Consider the following 19,370-nt stretch of genomic DNA (forward strand, 5'->3'; position numbering starts at 1 on the left):
TTTGAAGTGCTTGACTTGGCCAAAACTGGTTCTGCTACTTTCAAACTTGTTTTTTCTTTTCTCTTTCTTCCCCAGAACTCAAGTCCTTTTGTAAATAAATATAATAAACATTTAATCCCCCCAGCCCCACACATATAATACTGTTTCTGTCGAATATTGGGATGATTTCACATTTAGCTTTCAAAAGAGAAGTTTTCTTGCTTTTGCAAAAATCAGATTTCACAAGTGTTTATTTGTTTATTTTGAGATTCACAATGCGGTTTCTGTAGCACACATTTTCTTTGGCATTAACTTTCTGAAAGCTTTTCATAGCTCTGGTCAGTTTCTGTTACACGGGGATACGCTTGGCAAATGGGTTCTTTGAAACGGACACATAGCAAGTGAGAGAGAGCTTCTTTTGAAGTACCTAGTGTGAGTTAACTTGTTTCCAAAAGTAAATTCAAGCCGTGTATCAGTAGGAATCCAAATTCTTGGCCTTTCAAGTTTTTTCCCAGCACATCAGCTGCTCTGGGTATGCTTTTGCCTCACCTCTTGCTACTCAGCAGAAATTAATCATGCCAAGGGGCAGAGGAGGGTTTCCTTGAAGGGCACAATCTTTGTGGAAAATGAATTGAGGGCAAATTTCAAAGCCGTCTTGGAAATCAATATGACAGAACAGAAAAAGGTGATGCCGTTCTGAGCAGAGGTCACTTTCTGCTAGATTTAGATGAAAGAAGCAAATGCAGTGTTATGGTCATGAAGTCGGGGCCACAGGCATGCAGGGGTCGCATGCACAGGAGACCTGGGTGGACACTGTCCTGGCGCCTTTGGCACCAGGCTCATGAACAAAAGTAAACAAGAACATCAATTTAACACCAGAAAGCTTTTATTATGGACATAGCACCTCAGATGCAGGCCCAAGTGCATTCTTGGGAGTGGCTGCTAATGGATTGCCTTCGCACATGCTCACTCTCTAGGAGTGGCAGGGTGTGGTTGGTAAGCCGGCCCTAATGGGCGTGCCCACAATCTCAGCTATATAAGCTGCTCCGATCCTCAAGACAGACGCTTCGCGTTATTCTGCACTTGGAAGCAGCGGAATGGTCCCTGTCGCCTCAGGTCAGCCTTACCTTTTAAGAGCCTGATTCCTGGGCATCCTGCTTCCTGCCAGCATACTTACCAACTGGCGGAAGCTGTTCTTACCTGTACATCTCTTTGGAAAACCAAGTATTCATCTTTACACTTTCCGGAACGCCGATATCTTCATCTTGGCACCGCAGCATGACACGCTCCATCGTCGACAGCAGTGCCTGCAAGGAAAAACAGAAGACAAGGTTAGACATCGAAAAAACAGTCAGTTTAAGGTTGCGCTTTACCATACTTTGCGCTTTTCCTTGAACAATCACTTACCTACTGTCGAACATTGCGGTAGCATCCATCTTCCACCCGGCCACGTCTCACAGCTGCATTGAGGCTGCATTTCCATCCAAGGGAAGAAAACAGAAGAGAGACATTATTGCAGGCATAAATAGGAGCAACTGTCATGATTCCTGCCCCTGATGCCCCCAGCCCTCCGAGATTTCAGGCTGGAGCCAGGCCACAATCACCTACATAGCCCTCAAGGGCCTCTCCATCCCTCCATAGACCCACTTCGAGTCAGACTTGGCGCTTGTGGCACCAGACTCGCTCACTCCCATAGGATAACATTGGGGATTGGACTTGTAGTGCATTGATGGGGACAATATGGATGCCCCCACATATTTCGGTTCCCAGAACTGCATGTGCGGTCTTGTCTTTTGGGTGTGGTTCAGCCCAGAGACACCTGGGATACCCAGAAACTATTTAAGCCACACCCAGGCTGAGAAACATGCTTTGCGTTTTCTGCACCTGCAGCGTGACACTCACCGTGTTCGGATCAGTCTCCAATAGGCCTGCATCTTTCTCCTGCGCTCAGCTCCTGCAAGAACAAGAAAACCGTTAGGAACAGCCTTACCTCGCAGCACTTCTGCCCATCATTCATCGCTCCTTCTGTTCTGCTGGCATCTTCGGCTGGGTCATTCCCATCCCGGCATGCCGCTTCCCAAGGACAAGGGAAAAGAACAGAAAAAGGCATTAGTAAGCATTCTGCAAATCTTCGCTTATTTTTAAATACTGTACGAGCTTCAAATGCTTACCTGAATCCCAGCCGCTCTGGGGGAACTCTGTCTCCGGAACTTCTTATCCATCTGCAAAAGGGAAAAGACACTCCAGGTTAGCATGGAAACATCTAGAGGCGCCGCATATCGCGCTTACCCACTGCATTTGTTCTTCATAACCGGCATCCACGCTGAAAACGTCGCGGCACCTAAAAGACACAGAAAAAGAACTCAGTTCAATGCAAATACGAAAGGGGTGCATCGCACTCTCACTCACCTTCAGCGCTACTCATCTCAGCAGCACACCGCCATCCCCAGACGCCGGCCATCTTCTAAGGAAGGAAAGGAACAAAGTTAGAGAACTGTTCAAAAGACTCCATATACTTACCTGTTGGACTCTTGCCATTGAAGTAACTAGGCAGCAGCGAGCCCGCATCAACCAACGCACCCCTGCGCTGAAAGCTGGACGGAGAGCACACTATCCAAGAAAACAAGGTGAGCTGTGGATCAAAGGGAAGGGTTGGACCCCGGTGTAGAAGGGGTTCAAGCACACAGACAATAGGGAGTTAAACTCTACCAATCCTGTGTTTCAAGCCCAGTCTCCAGTCGAATAGCCTCCAGGGAAGGGTTCGAGGTCATAAGAGGTCAGAACAGGCTGAGTGACGTCCCCGTGGATACCAGGTGAGCGTTACAGAACGCAATGACTCGTATCAAAATCCACCTGGGCGTCATGGAAACGTCAGAAACCGACCAGTTAGCCCACATGTTGAGGCAGCTACGTTCTGAAGTACATGCAGCCAGGCAGGAGACCAACACCCTGAGGAGAGAGCTGATAGCCAAAGAACGCACTGATGATTTAAGCCGGCAACTTCTCCAGTCACAAGCAGGGCATACACCATTGCCAGGAAGCCTGCCCTCGATGGCAGCACCATCAGCCAATCCTATTCAGATAACCCTTCCTGGGGCAGTTCCCTTGGCCACACTCGAACGATTTACGGGGGATCCCAAGAGGTTTGCAACGTTCATGAACCAGTGCCGCCTGCACTTACTTTGTAGGCCAGGGGCCTTTCCGAATGACCAATCACGGGTCGCTTTTGTGCTATCCTACCTGAGTGGTAGCGTCGCGGACTGGTCTGTACCCTTTGTGGCCCAAGACGATCCTTTGCTGCATGACTTCAGGGGCTTTCAGCAGGAGATGGAAAAGCTGTTCACCCGTCATACTCATGGGCAGGCATTAGACAACGAACCTCTGTCCCTACGCCAAGGGAATCAAGACCTATTAACATACATAGCCACGTTCAATAGACTCGTAGTTGAAGCAGAATGGCCAGTGGAGAAGAGAACCACGTTATTTCATCAGGGGTTGCGGGGGGGGCTCAAGAATGTTCTCTCACAAGTAGTGAACCCCCGAAAGACTGCTCAGAATTCATTGACCTTGTTGTTCAACTGGATCATAGGTTGCAGGACCGAACAGCAGATCGAACCAGACTGGACCCTCGCCCTATGTATGTGCGTTCAAAAGACAATACTGCCCGAACAACGGAAGGTTCTGGAGAACCAATGCAAATTGGGGGTTCAGATCCCCCTTGACTAAAGCGGAAAGGGATAAAAGGAGAGAGCAGCAGTTATGTCTGTACTGTGGAAGGTCAGGTCATTTCCTTAAAGAGTGCCCTGTGAAGCCACCGAGGAGGACATTATGGGCCACGGACAAGGAAGGTACCATCAAGGAATCGGAAAACTCCCCAACCCGGCAAGTGTAGGGATCCACTTGTCGAGTGAAGAAAGTGAACTACAGACCTCCCATTTCGCACTATCTGTGGTCTTGATCAATCACCAACAACCATCTCGGATGCACGCAGTAAGAGCGTACATAGACAGTGAAGCCGTTGGGAATTACATCGACCAGGATCTTGCGGCAAAGATGGGGCTTCCATTACGCCCTAAATCAACCACCGACACTGTTACCACTGTCGACGGCACGGAAATAGCTTCTGGTCCAGTATCCCAATGTACTGCAGCTTTAACCCTTCTGTGCCAGGATGGACACCAAGAATCTATCGTTTTCGACCTCATTAAGGCCCCCACAGTTTCGGTTGATTTTGGGAATGCCATGGTTGGTAGCTCACAATCCTCGAATCGATTGGCGAGCAAAAGAATTGGCCTTTCCCAAGACTTGCGCCCACACATGTTATCGCCAAGAGAAACAACCAATAGGCACCAGAACCTCCATGCTTGCGACTGTGGCAATCGGCACCCTACCAAGTGAATACCAGGACTTTCAAGATGTCTTTCAGAAAGAACAGGCTAATATCCTGCCACCGCATAGACCATACAATTGCCAAATCGACCTGATACCGGTGCACAAATCCCTTGTGGGTGAATTTACGCACTCACGGAACCAGAAAACCAGCACCTGAAGGGCGATTTTGACCAGTACCTGGCCAACGGGTCATCCGTCCCTCCAAGTCTCCAGCAGCCAGTGTCCTATTCTTTGTACGGAAAAAGGAGGGGGACTTGAGAACGTGCATCGACTATCGTGCACTGAACCAGATTACCGTAAAAAATAGCTACCCACTGCCACTGATCCCTGAATTGCTTGATCAAGTCAAAGATGCCCAAATCTACAAAAAACTAGACCTGAGGGGGGCATATCACCTTGTTCGCGTAAAACAGGGGGACGAATGGAAAACCGCTTTTTTCACCAAATATGGCTTGTACGAATATCAAGTAATGCCCTTTGGCCTTTTAAATGCGACCTGCTGCATTTCAATACTTCATGAACGATGTCCTACGGGAATTGATTGATGTCTGTGCTCTAGTGTACATCGACGATATCCTAGTATATTCCACATCAAAGCAGGACCACGTTAAACACGTCTGATCCATATTGGATAAACTCTGTCAACACTAACTCTACGCCAAGCTCGAAAAGTGCTCATTCCACGTCTCCGCGGTGGAATTCCTGGGCTTTATTCTCAGCCTGAATGGAATCCGAATGGATGTACACAAGGTAGATGCTATCCTGAACTGGCCATTCCCAAAATCATTCAAGGGGGTTCAAAGTATGCTGGGTTTTGCAAACTTCTACCGTCGGTTCATCCCAGGATTTTTGCAATCGTGCATCCCATCACGTCATTACTAAGGAAAAGCAACAAAAAGTTCCAGTGTACAACAGAAGCCGAGGAGGCTTTCCAGGAACTCAAAGCAAGATTCACATCTGCCCCAATCTTACGCCACCCTCGCCCTGATCTCCCATACCTGGTGGAAACGGATGCCTCAAGCATGGCTATGGGAGCTGTCCTCTCACAAAAGGACCCTGAAACAGGCCAGTTACACCCTGTTGCCTCTGGTCGCGTAAATTCACACCCCCTGAACTCAATTACGCTATCACAGACAAAGAACTCCTGGCCATTAAGTCAGCCTTTAAGGCATGGCGGCACTACTTCTTGGGCGCCAGACACACAATCGCCGTAATAACTGACCACTGGAACCTCCAGTACCTAAAAACGGCAAAGGCCCAATCCTCACGACAACTACGCTGGGCTCTTTTTTTTTTGCTGAATATGACTACGTGATTACATTTCGACCAGGGGTGAAAAACAGGAAGGCCGATACCCTTTCCCGTATGGGGGTAGAAGAGCAAGGGTATCAGACCCCTGACCCAATAGCGATCATCCCGAGTGACAAGCTCCTAGGAATCACAGCAACCATAATTCAGAAAGAATTACATGAAGAAATCCAAAACCTGATGAATCCGGAGCAATTACAAGTGTGGAGTGCACAAGGAGAACATTACATGATAAAAGATCAGTTGCCCTACTATTCTTACCAAACCAAGAACTACGAGAACAAGTCATGTCCGGTTATCATGATTCCTTGATCGAGGGCCACCCCGGAATCGCTAAAACCCTAGCCAAGGTAAAACAAAATTATTGGTGGCCCATGTGGCGTAAAGACATTATCCAATTCATCCTATCTTGTGGAGTGTGTGCTCAAAACAAGTCATCCAAGCAGAAACAGGCTGGGCTATTAGAACCATTGGAAATCCCACCAGCACCCTGGCACTTGTTGTCCCTCGATTTTATTACTGAATTACCTCCCAGTCAAGGGTTTAACACTATTCTTGTGGTTGTGGACCTATTTTCAAAAATGGCACATTTCATTCCTCTTAAGGGGCTCCCAAATGCTTCCACTCTGGCAAAGGTATTTCTTGAAGGCATCGTACGGCTCCATGGATTTGCTTCAGTTTTGGTCTCAGACCGAGGTACCCAATTCGTATCTAACTTCTGGAGAAAATGCTGCTCTATGGCCCAGATCGACATCCGGCTATCCACCAGTCACCATCCCCAAACGGATGGTCAAACTGAGAGGACAAATCAGACGCTCAAGCAGTATCTGCGTTGCATGTTACACCAAGCTGAAGGAAGCTAGTTCGACCTATTATGGATAGCTGAATATGCTTATAATAATTCCCTACACACCAGCACTGGGCAGACACCCACGTACTTCTGATTTGGACGTTCCTACAACCCTGGAAATGCCAGCAGTCAAAACCTTGCACACAAGCATTTCTGAAACCTTTAAACGGGCAGCTGAACATCTACTTCAAGCTAAGACTCGCCAAAAGAAGTTTGCTGATCAACACCAAGCAAAGGCCCCCAACTACCAAGTGGGAGACAAAGTCTGGCTGGCGTCTAAACACGTGTCCATTAAAGGAGCCTGAACTTTCAGTCCAAGAACCTGGGTCCATTCACCGTCACCTCTGTGATAAATCCTGTGGAGGTCAGACTAGCTTTGCCATCAAACATGTAGATTTATCCTGTGTTCCAAGTGTCTCTCCTTAAACCTGTTCAACCTGGGACCCGGGTAGCAATGCCACCGCAGCCAGTAGTAGTCGCCGGGGAGCCAGAATTCGAAGTCAAGGACATCCTAGATTCAAAGTAGCTGGACTGGACTAATCCTTATCAGGGATCTCGGAACTAGAGGAAAGAACTAGATCCCATTCGATGCGCCCCTGACAGAAGTAGCAGGACAGAGAGCTTATCTTCCATAATTCACCAGAGCAGTAGCACCACATACCACTGCTCACAGCTTTTCTACTAAGGGAGAGGCCCGAAGGGTGCGATTCAAGTTCAGGGAGGGCTGCAATCATGCCCCAACGCCTCTGCAGAGACCAGGTGAGCGTAACATGCAGCCATTCTTTGTAGTGGCAGTGTTTAAAGCCTGCCACTCCTGCACCAGGGAAATAAAGCAGAGCCGTTTTTGGGGTGAAATGTGTTTTGTTGTTGGGGCTGGCAAATGTACCCCACAACAACAAGTGGACATCTGCACACATTGCAACCGTGTCTCCAGGCAATATCTTTCACACCATTTTCCAGTACTTGCATATCAACCGTGTCTGCATTCAAATGTCATGTGGCTCCAACCGTATCTGCGCACTGATGGCAAGTGGACATTTGTTCACTTGGCTACCTGGCCTACAGCCGCTGTTTTTCACACCAACTTAAAGTACGCCAGCATTCAATGTTCATGTTCTAACATTCATATGTGCAACCTTACCCACACTAAACACACATCCACTAACAGGCTAATCATTTCTGCAGAGCTGGGAAAGTGCATTCACAGAAATGACATCTCCATGCAGCATTACCTCACACACCAATGGTATCCAAGTCATTCCTACAGAAGACATTTCAGTCACACCACACATTAGTTCAGGTAAAACAATAAAGAAGGCAGGGTGGTACGAGGTACACAAGACACCGCTGCCATATAGATCTTGTCCAAGTACCATTTTCATGACACTTAGACCTCAAGGGAGGGAGCCAAAGTGGTTTGTACTAATTTTGAAAGACACCCCTTGAGTTGAGGGAACTGAAATGGTGTTCTGTTCTTCTCAAACGCACCCATCGGGTAGAGGGAGCAGGACTCGGGTTGCTTTGCATGGCAAGCTTCAGGTGGAGAAGCCGGAATCGCAGTCCTTTGCAATGTATGCCTGAAGCGTAGGGAGCTTCACCGACATTTTTTTCTAAGGCATACCTGAAGTGGAGGGAGCTGCACTAGCATGCCTTGCCAAGACACCCCAAAGGGGAGTGTACCAGAGTGGTGTTCCCTTCTTCTCCTCCTTCTTTTCTAAGGCATGCCTCAAGTGGAGGGAGCTGGAGTGGTATTCCTTTCCAAGATATGCCTCAAGTGAAAGGAGCCTGAATTGCGTTCCTTTGCAAGTCCTACCTCGTGCAGAGGGAGCTAGACTGACCTTGCCTTCTGAGGCAGGCCTCAAGTGAAAGGTACCAGTGTGGTGTGCCTTTCCAAGGCAGGCCTCAAGTGGAGGGAGCAGGACGCACATTGCTTGCCAATGCATGCCAAAGGGGAGTGAACTAGAATGGTGTTCCTTTCTTGTGTAAGGCAGCAGGACAGATGTTTTTTGTTAGGCAAGCCTCAAGTGGAAGGAGCCAGAATCGCATTCCTTTCCAATGTACGCCTGAAGCAGAGGGAGCTTCACTGACGTTTCTTTCTAAGGCAGGCCTCAAGTGGAGCGAGCTGCACTAGCATGCCTTGCCAAGACACCCCAAAGGGGAGTGAACCAGAGTGGTGTTCCATTCTTCTCCAAGGCATGCCTTAAGTAGAGGGAGCTAGATTGGGATTCGTTTTCAAGATACGCCTCAAGAGGAAGGAGCCTGGATTGCGTTCCTTTGCAAGTCACACCACGCACAGAGGGAGCTAGACTGACCTTTCCTCCTAAGGCAGGCCTCGAGTGAAAGGTACCGCAGTGGTGTTCCTTTCTAAGGGAGGCCTTAAGTGGAGGGAGCAGGACTAGCATTGCTTTCCAATGTACGCCTGAAGCAGAGGGAGCTTCACTGACGTTTCTTTCTAAGGCAGGCCTCAAGTGGAGCGAGCTGCACTAGCATGCCTTGCCAAGGCACCCCAAAGGGGAGTCAACCAGAATGGTGTTCCTTTCTTGTTTAAGGCACGCCTCCAGTGGATGCAGCAGGACTGACATATTTTTTTTGTAAGGCAAGCCTCAAGTGGAAGGAGCCAGAATCGCATTCTTTCCAATGTACACCTGAAGCAGAAGCAGAGGGAGCTTCTCTGACGTTTCTTTCTAAGGCAGGCCTCAAGTGGAGCAAGCTACACTAGCATGCCTTGCCAAGACACCACAAAGGGGAGTGAAATACAATGGAGTTCCTTTCCTGTGCAAGGCACGCCTCGAGTGGAGGGAGCTGTAGTGAAGTTTCTTTCACAGGTATGCCTCAAAGTGAAGGCACCTGTATTGCGTTCCTTTGCTAGGCATACCTCGTACAGAGGGCGCTAGACTGACCTTTCCTTCTAAGGCAGGCCTCAAGTGAAAGGTACATGAGAGGTATGCCTTTCCAAGGCAGGCCTCAAGTGGAGGGAGCAGGACTAGCGATGCTCGTGAAGGCACGCTAAATAAAGTGAAGTGAGTTGAAATGCTGTTGCATTATTATTGAAGGTACACCTCTAGTGCAGGGAGCAGGAGTGCTGTTCCTTTGTAAGGCATGCAAGAGTTCAGAGGCTATGGGTCCCTTTCAAGGAATGATGGGCATTCCTGGAAATCGGTCGATCTCCCAATACTTTTCCGTTGTAATGCTGCCGAGTTGTCATTGAAATGCAACATAAGTTGCATTGCTTGACAGTGATTTCTACTCATTGTTGCTGGATAAAAAGGGATTGAAAATGCCACTTTAATAGACCAGTACATTGAGCTAGACTGTTTTGGTGATATTCCCATGAGCAGAATGAGACCACAAAATGTTCTCAGCTCAACATTGGTCGTTGGAACCCATGTTTGTGCTCTACAATGGGGTTTGAGAGTGTAACCCTGTGACCTCAAAAACTGTGCAGCGTACAAATTGGTTTGCAATGAATCCATCAACAAAAAGTCAATAGGCTGAAACCCGTCTGCATTTACTGTGCACCCTGATATTCCAGTGAATGGGGGCACAACAGGCTGAGCCATTGCTGGGGGTACCCACTGCGACTCCTCAGCCATGTCAGGATCTGGTACATGCCTTACACGCCTGCATGTTCCCTCACCCTTACAATAACCCTGCGTGTGGGAAGTGTTGAAATTGATGCATGTTCTCTTTCATCCTCATCAGATGATGATAATGATGAGGAGGAACTAGCATCCATGGAAACTCACTTATGAATCAACTTCCTGCGCACCCTCAGAACCACTATCTGTTTTAGATTGCACATCCGTCTCTTTGCCTTGCTCCGAGACGGACTCCATCACTGCAGTAAAAGCCTCTGCATCAGACATTGTTTGACGAGAAGCCATGACTACTGTCGCGATGGAACCCTTCACTGCCCAAAGAACAGATAAAGACTGGCACAATAAGTATCTGTGCTTCTCAAAGTATGGAACCTAGTAGAGTAAGTGGTATTGAATGCCACAGGCCAAGAAGACACAAGTACGCCAAAATGTCCAGACTCTGCTCACAAACTGTAGCAGCCCTCTGCAATGTGATGTACTCTCAGCACGCTGCAAAAACAGAGTACTATTTCACAAACACTGATGTGAAATGCTAAGGACCAGCTCACTGCTTACTTACAAGTGGGTAGATGACTACAACACACCTGCACCTGCAACAAAGACAACAAAAAATCTAAGGAAGATGTCCTCTTCTGCTATACCTTACACAAATACAAGTGTGGAGATGAGGATTGAACCCACAGTACCAATTCAGAGACAGGCAACGTGCGTTGCACCCTCCCCTCCTCCATGGGGTGCAGGTGTATGGGAAATTCAGGTGAGAAGCAACCACGTAACGTATTAGTGATTGGGTGAGGTGAAAAGGCAGAGACGATGTAGACAGTGAAGATAAGGAAAGTACATCGCAAGCCCTTCCAGACAATTGCTGGTACACTTTTGACAAAACCACCTGCTCATTCACATCGGGTCCTGTGTTTGAACGGGGAAGGTCACAAGGAAGGAACAACTGCAAGGGCCAGCAAGTGGAATTAGGCTGCTGAATGTGGTGATGGTTTGCAAAGAAATAGGCAGCACTGACGTATTGAATACATTGTCATTCCATGAACACAACATACTAATCAAATGATAGGAAATCGGAGTCTCATTTTCCACATATTTACTCACCATAGTATTACCATGCCACACAATCCAGTAAGTCCATCAGTAAGTCCATCAGTTACTGGGCTCCACCCCCTCAACATAGCATCTGGTCAAAGTTAAAAATATCAGCAAGGAAAACGTCTATGCCCCTCTCTGAAGGGTGCACCCTGTCTCAGTGAAACATCAGTTCACCTTTGATGAAGCCATGGTAAATTGTCAGAATTCTATCATTGCCCTTTGTCAGTCTTGCCAAGTTTCCTCACTGAGGAGTTGATGGCCTTTTCCTTCCCTGTTGTTCTCCAATCCCTTCTGGGAATCATCTGGGACCAGGCCACCACAGTGTTTGGAAACCTCTGTGATATCCATTCCAGTTTTGCCATCAATAGCTCCCGTACCCCTTTCCGTCCCATAGACACCAAATCATTTCCTCCCAGGTACACCACTATAAGGTCAGGCGGGAGAAACATATACTTTTGACTGGATGGCTCCTCTGGCTCCTCTGAAGGCGTATTCCCTCGACCCCAAATCAGTGGATCGAGAGAGCATCCATCCGAGCCCCAGATGTGGTTGGCCCTTTGAAATGCCCTGCAGCCCTTTTGAATGAAAAAGTGGCGATAATCCCCACAACCCTCATCCTCACTAGGAAATGGAAAAATGAAAAACCACATGAATATGGCCAGACATACAGTTTATCAGTTAGCACAACTATTGCTTTAACACATGTCTCTTGCAACAATCCCAGCCACACACTTCTCCCAATCTCACATGCACTTCACATGTGAGAGAACAGTAGGTCATTAAGTAATTGCCACATGCTTTTCTGGGAAAGAGGTGAAGGACACATTACGTCACCTTGTGCCAATGGCACAGTTGTGCTGCCACAATTGCAGTCAGTGAAGGTTTCTTTTCCTGTGGCCCAACGATTGTACTGCACGGTGGTAAGGTGATTTGCATGTACTGCACCGTGATACTTTGGCAGGGTGACTATTCTGACAGGAAATGAACTCCACAGCAGGTGTGCATTGTATGCTCTGTCAATATAGGCAACCTGACAGAATGTGTGCCAATCATCACAAATGGATACGATTTTGGACAGTTTCATTGTGAGAACTTCAGCCAAAGCTCCAGGACCACTTGTGAACTTGGTGGCAGTCGACTAACAAGGCAGAGAGGCACCCAAGGTCAGATACATCAACCTGACGATCCCAGACCTCTGGCTTGGCAGCGCTACAGCTTTCCCCTCCAGGAAGGAATGGAAACCCTGCAACCACTGCTGAAATTGGGGGACAAAAGACCCACATGGGAGACAGGTGCCCAAGGCCATGGACATCTTCCCCCGACTTCCCTGGACTTCCCTGGACCTCTGGGTGGCCTACATTATAGCTTTGTCACTGGGAAAGGATGGGGCCCTGGCGGGGCTCACTGGGACCACTGCTGGACTTGTACGACACAAATGGGGAACATTCCAATAAAGGGAAAGAGCTCCATACCAAGTCTACATTGCATTTTCATACAGAGCAGCCAACATCCTCTTTTCAGGCCACACCCATCATTGCCCACATTACCTCCCCACTACCTGTTCCCACCCATATCACTGACACTCCAACACAGTCCCTCCCACCACAATAACCATCCACCCCCACATTACAATGCATAATAAGAAAAGCAAACTTTGTACTACTTACATAAATCAGCGAAAGCTTTCGATTAGCCACAACTGCAAAGGAAACAAAAAAGAATTACAATCTGTTCTCAGCCCACCAATAACCCATCCAAACTGTGAGGCTGCTATCTGCAAACTTTTTGATTCATTCAACCAGATACATGACTCATCCCAGTCATCTACCACCACGGAAGGGTGAACTGCACACTGATAGGAAATGAGAATAAGACCAATGGGCGTATGGAAACCCCCACCAAAAGTACATTGTGCAGATGGCATATTGGCAAAGTGCCCTCCAAGGGGAACAGCACTGTTCAGCTGGTCGAGGGGGGAAATTCATGGCTTGCCCCTGAAAGTGTGCCCCTGGCCACCACTATACCTCCCCAAAGCACCCACTCCCACCACCAACTCTCCAACCCCAGTTCCTACCCACCTCACTAACAACCCGCCCCTGCATGATATACAATGTTGAAAAAACGCAAATTCCATACTTACATAACAAAGGAGAAGCTTGAACTGTACAAGACCTGTAAATGGAAAAAAGCACATATTATCTGTGTCAGCCCAGCAAAAACCAACCCACATGCCATGCTTCAATCATCACTTTCCGCTACTGAGCACCAGGGGATACTCACAACATTAATTCCTTCAATACGCCCAATGCTCACTTACTATGGTGCTTACTTACGCTGTCCGAATACTGTGCACAGAAAGTAAGCACCACACCAATGTGCTGTGCCATTGCAAGGCGCAGATCCAGCAATCCACGCCAAGCACGGCACTTGCTTTCCTTGCAAAGCAGCCAGCCTCCTTCCATTTAATCCCTGGTGACTAGTGCGCCACCCAAACCCCCAATACACCAACAGACAAAATCAAGGGTGTTCTTCTTTTTGTTTTGTTTGCCTCTTTGCCATGGGGCAGATGGCCACATTAGTGTGCCCATCTGCCCCCCGGGTGGCCATAACCCTCTGCCCAATGCATTGGGGGGGGGGGGGGTCTGTGCCAAGTCTTCTACTGGCCCTCACCCCAAATTGTTGGGGGGGCATCTCATGTAGCCCTCCCTGGGGCCACATAGGGGCAGAAATCTGCCCCCTAGGAAGGGCTGCCTGAGATTCCCCCCTCAATTTTGGGTGGGAGGGAGAGGGACACCCCCCTATTCATTACATAAATGACTGGTGGTTTATGGTGCCCCCCAACCCCCTCAAAACCTGCTTCTAGTTCCCAATTAAAAAATGTTGTTTTGCCCCTTTGCCATCGGGCAGATGGGCACATTAGTGTGCCTATCTGCACCCAAGATGGGCATAACACACTGCCCCATGCTTTGGGGGCCCCGTGTCAAGGTTTCTACTGGCTCTCTCCCCCCACCCCAAATGGTGGGGACATGTCATGTAGCCCTCCCTTGGGCCACATAGGGGTGGAAATCTGCCCCCAGGGAGGGCCGCATGAGATGCCCCCCTCCATTTTGGGTGGAGGTAGAGGGACACTCCCCTTTTCATTACCTCTCACCACCCCTAAAATGAATTCTATTTTCATTGTTTTGTTTTCCCAACTTCCCTTGGGGCAGATGGGCACATTAGTGTGCCCATCTGCCCCCAGGGTGCCCAAAACGTACTGCCCCATCCTTTGGAGGGGGGCCTGTTCCATCGTTTTCTGGTGGCTCTCTCCCCCCACCCCAAATGGATGGAGGGCATCTCATGTAGGGGCAGATGCCCCTTCCTAGGAGAAGAAATCTGCCCCCAGGGTGGGCTACATGAGGTGCCCCCCATCAACTAGTGGTGTGAGGAGGGCCACCCCCTTTCATTGCAGATACATTCCTGGTGGTATAGTGGACCTCCACACCCCAAAATGTACCCATAATGTTTGTTTGCGTCCTTCCCTAGGGGGCAGATAGGCACCCATCTGCCCCCAGGGGGGCCCAATCCTCCATCCCCATGCCTCGGGGGTCCTGGGGTGAGAGGGCCACTTACATAGTAAGCAGCCCTCCCTCCGCCCCACATCAGAAACAGATTCCTGGTGGTCTAGTGGCATTGATGGGTGCGGACTGAGCGCTCTGCGCCTGTTCCGTGGCCAGCAATGCTTCAAAGAAGGTGTCATTGGAAAGGGGAGAGTCCCCCCTTTCCAACGACACCTCCTCTGATCTTAACGGCTCAATAATGCCGGAGATCAAGGGAGAAGGAGATGGGCACTCACCTTCTATCTTTCCCAGCGGCAGCCGAAAATGGCGGCTGCAGTGAAATTGCTTTGTTTCATGTCGGCGTGTGTTACGCACGCCGACGTGAAACTGAAAGAAATCCAACCCCCTTGGCCGTGAGGGGGAACCTCCTCCTCGCATAGCCCTGTGGTTGGATTTCAGTTTTGTGCCAAAAAAGGATGAGCTGTCTCGTCCTTGGCGCTGCAAACGTAATGTCCTTGGCACTTAAGAGGTTAAGGCCTGAACATATAAAGGAGTGTGCCATTAGGTTAAAGGAGTATTTGTTATAGAGCACACACCCTGATTGGTCTGACTTCCAAGAATAAGGAGTACATTATTTAGGGTTCTTGCAGGGTTTGTTTAAATGAAACCTATTCATGAATAAATAGGAGCAGGCTGGGCACTGACCAGGAAAAACAACGAAGGCTTAGCACAATTATTGAGCAAAATATGGATTACTATTATGCATGACAAATGGATTTATTGGGTGTAGTAGAATTTGGAGTCATGAATAGAGAAGACATTTTTCATGAGATTATGAAAAAAGAACAATAATTAGGTGAGAGACCCTGTCATGATATGCTTATAAGGAGAAGGGGTGTGGCACATGCATATACACATACACACACATGCACAATCCACACACGATTTTGTGGGAGTACAGGCAATCGATGAATCGCAGGATCAATTCACATAAAAACACATATAGGTAGAGAAGGAATTTCAATACCGCAATGAGAACACACATACCCATATAGGTTGCTTTTACTTTACATTAGGGATACCAGTTAAGAACATTGGGCCTCATTACAAGTATGGCAGTACAGTTACAATGGCGCCGGAAGTGCTACCACACATTTGCTTCCAAACTGCCATACTACGAGCTTTGCTCGCTAGAGCCTGTCAGTCTGCCAGGTCTGACGTGGCTTGCAGAGTGACTGCTGCGAGCACAGCAAGCTGGATGCACCAGGACCATTACTAGTCCTGCGTTAACCTTGGGAAGGGCCGTTCATCTACTGCCTGTCCCCTGCACAAATCTGTTTTTAGTGAATTCAACAGTCGGAGTTTCATGAAGCCTTGAAGCTTTCCATTCGTGTTAATGCATGCTGCTGCTTCCATTTTGGAAAAGATGGCTGCCCATTGGTATCTCGCTTCTATGTTAGTGAGCTGGATCCACAGGGATCCAGCCTCTCTCCCCGGCTCTGCACCCTGATGAAAGTCATTGACCCCTCCATTGCAGCGAACTATCGCCCGATCTCCATTACCCCTTTCCTGGGAAAACTCCTGGAGAAGCTGGCTATCACTCAATATAACCTCCATACTCAATCTGTTGGTTGTCTGCATGACCATCAATCTGGCTTTAGAGCATCCAGAGGCACAGAAAGTGCTCTTCAGAACACCTGTGAAGACTTCCTCTCAAATCTTGACACCAACTCTCCCTCTGTCCTCATTCTTCTCGATCTTTCTTCTGCTTTCGATATGGTAAACCACAACATCCTGATCACCCGTCTCTGTGATACCCTGGGCATCACAGATCAGGCCCTGGCGTGACCTGCCTCCTTTCTCTCTGACTGGCCCTCCAAGGTGGAACTCTGGCCATTTCTCTCCTCTGCAACTCTCTCTACTTGTGATGTCCCCCAGGGTTCCAACCTTTCCCCCTGTTTTATGAACATCTACCTGACCCCAATTTTGTGGGGCGTGGTTTGATGACCATGAAGTGAGGAAGCAGCACCTCGGAGCTCCGGCGAGATCCTGCAGTTAAATTATGAAACTCTGGGCCAATTCGCTTTATAACCATATGAAAAGGTGTTGGAACTTTAGGTGAACACCTGGACCAGAAACCGTGACAGAGAAACGTGGGCAGCCAACACCCGGTGGTCCAAAACGGAGCAGCGAGGAAGAAGCACCAAGTTGGCGGTTGAGAGCCCGGTGGCTCACTGAGAAGGCGCAAGCCAGCGCTCAGGCGATCATGAGAGGCAGCCATGCAGATAGAGGAGTGGAAGGGTGAGACAGCAGGAGCCCGCCCAAGACCGGGGCAAGCTGCAGTGCCACTGCAGAGCCAGCGGACACCCGCCTGCCGAGGATGCTACCAACACAAACCGGCACAAGACGGAGCGAAGGCAGTGAAACGGAGCAGTGAGGCGGACAGTGATTGTGAAGACGGCAGCTGAAGCAAGACGGGCGAACCAGGGTAAGGGGAGCAGGAAGCTGGAAGACAGGCCGAGGGGTGAAAACACAGAACAAAGACCCCCCCCCCTGAACCCGTACCACGGCCTGTGAGGGGCGAATACACAAAAGAGCTCACAGGTGCAGCCCACCGACACAACTACTCCACTAAGGGGACCCTGAGACGCACTCCACACAGCACGAATACGTGGAGCAGAGGGAGCCCGCAGCCATCCAACAACAGGCTGCACACACAGGAGAACACAAGCCACTGAAATTAGGCAACAAAGCAAGCAGTGCATAGAAGTACACGCTCCACGTCAGGCATAGGATCCACGAGAGAGACAGGGCGGGAATAGGTCCATGCCTAGCTGCCTAATGCTCCCAGCAAATCCACGGCAGTGTAAACAGGCAGCACACGTGGTGAGAGAGTGGAGAGATGCACGGCCTGAGGGGGCGCATACATAAGAGGGCTCACGGGTGCAGTGTGCCAACAGGACTGTCCCGCAGGGAAAACCTGGCAACGCACCCATATAATACAAATCCGAGAAAGCAGAAGGGGCCCGCAGCCATCCGGAGATGGGCTGCATACACTAAGGAGAACACAAGCCACCGAAACACAGAAATAATGCAGGCAAAGCAAAGAGAGGAAAGCAACAGGCACAGGATCCTTGAGAGGCACAAGACCCCTTGAAGAGACAGAGCTGGAAAAAGACCATCCCCTGACGCCGCAGGCTACAAGAAACCCACGCCAGTGCAAGCAAGTGGCACATACAGTGAGAGAGCTCAGAGGGCACGGCCAGAGAGGGGTAAATATATAAGTGGGTTTATGGGCGCAGTGCGCCGACACAACTAACCCACTGGAAGAACCCGGTGACATACTCCATACAGCATAAAAACTGCGGAAGTAGAGTGGGCCCGCAGCCATCCGGAGACGGCTGCGCACATGGGAGAACACGAGCCACTGATACAGCACAACAAGCAAGCGGAGCTGAGAGGGAAAATGGCAGGCACAAGATCTTAGTAAGGTACAAGACCCTTGGGGTGGTACAGTGTATCCCCAGCCATCTAATGCTCCCAGCAGTCCCACAGCTGAACAAACAAGCTACGCATACAGAGAGTGAGCCAAGAGTGCAACCGTCACATGGTGCAATAACACAAGCAAGGACATGGGATGCACAACAAGCACCACCGCTGCACTCAGGATAATAGTGAAGAGGGGAGCCAGAGACCAGGTGGCAAAACTACGGCGCCACACGGATAGAAGATCACGCAGGTTGAGCAAGCAGTGAGGCACGAGCCAAGAAGCCCCCCCCCCCCGTACTCCATCTGAGCAAATATCCCTAGGAACAAAAGAGAACCGGAGTGGCAAAGAGGGACCTGGACCAGGGGAGCAGAGGCCAGATCACGCAGGTGGAGAAGGAGCAGGAGAGCATAGCTGATGCTGAATTAAGCAACAACCTACCTAATCAAGGGAAAAGGGTGCAGAAGACCCAGAAACAAGAGCAGAACCCTCCCAAGCCGGGACAAGTTTGGCCACACCACACAAACCCACCACCCGGGAAGGGGCAGGAATGCACAGGGACAAATAAAAATTGTATAATCAGGACATGCCACAGAAACAACAAGGAGGGAAGGGTAAGCAGACCAGTATGGAATCTTACACCCAGGTGAATGACAGCACAGCAGGAACGGAACAACAAACAGAGAGCACAGCAGGAACGGAACAACAAACAGGGTGACAAGAAGATGGCCCCTTCCTCGAGGCAATTGCAGCGCTAAAGACGTTGCTGGAACATAAACTCAACGCGGAGTGGATATGGGTCTGCTAAGACAGGATGTGCAAGCCCTGGCTGACCGAGTGAGCACGGCAGAGCAGCAAGTGCAACTCCCTCTCTTCCTTCTACGAGGGCCTGGACCATCTCCTCTCTCTTATCTCTCGCTCCCCTACACCTCTCTCTGTCCTCTGCAATTTCAACCTCCCTCTCTAAACCTCCTCTCAATCTTCCCCTCTTCTTTCCTTACTAGACTCCTACCTCCTCTCTCCCCTTCCTACCCGCCCACCCACTCCTCTGGCTTCACTCTCGATCCCATCTTTCTCTCATCTTTCTCTCATCTTACTCTTCTTCACCCGTATCGTCT

Source organism: Ambystoma mexicanum, chromosome 6q, assembly GCF_040938575.1.
Source record: "Ambystoma mexicanum isolate Mex_15411 chromosome 6q, UKY_AmexF1_1, whole genome shotgun sequence".
Taxonomy (NCBI): Eukaryota; Metazoa; Chordata; class Amphibia; order Caudata; family Ambystomatidae; genus Ambystoma; species Ambystoma mexicanum.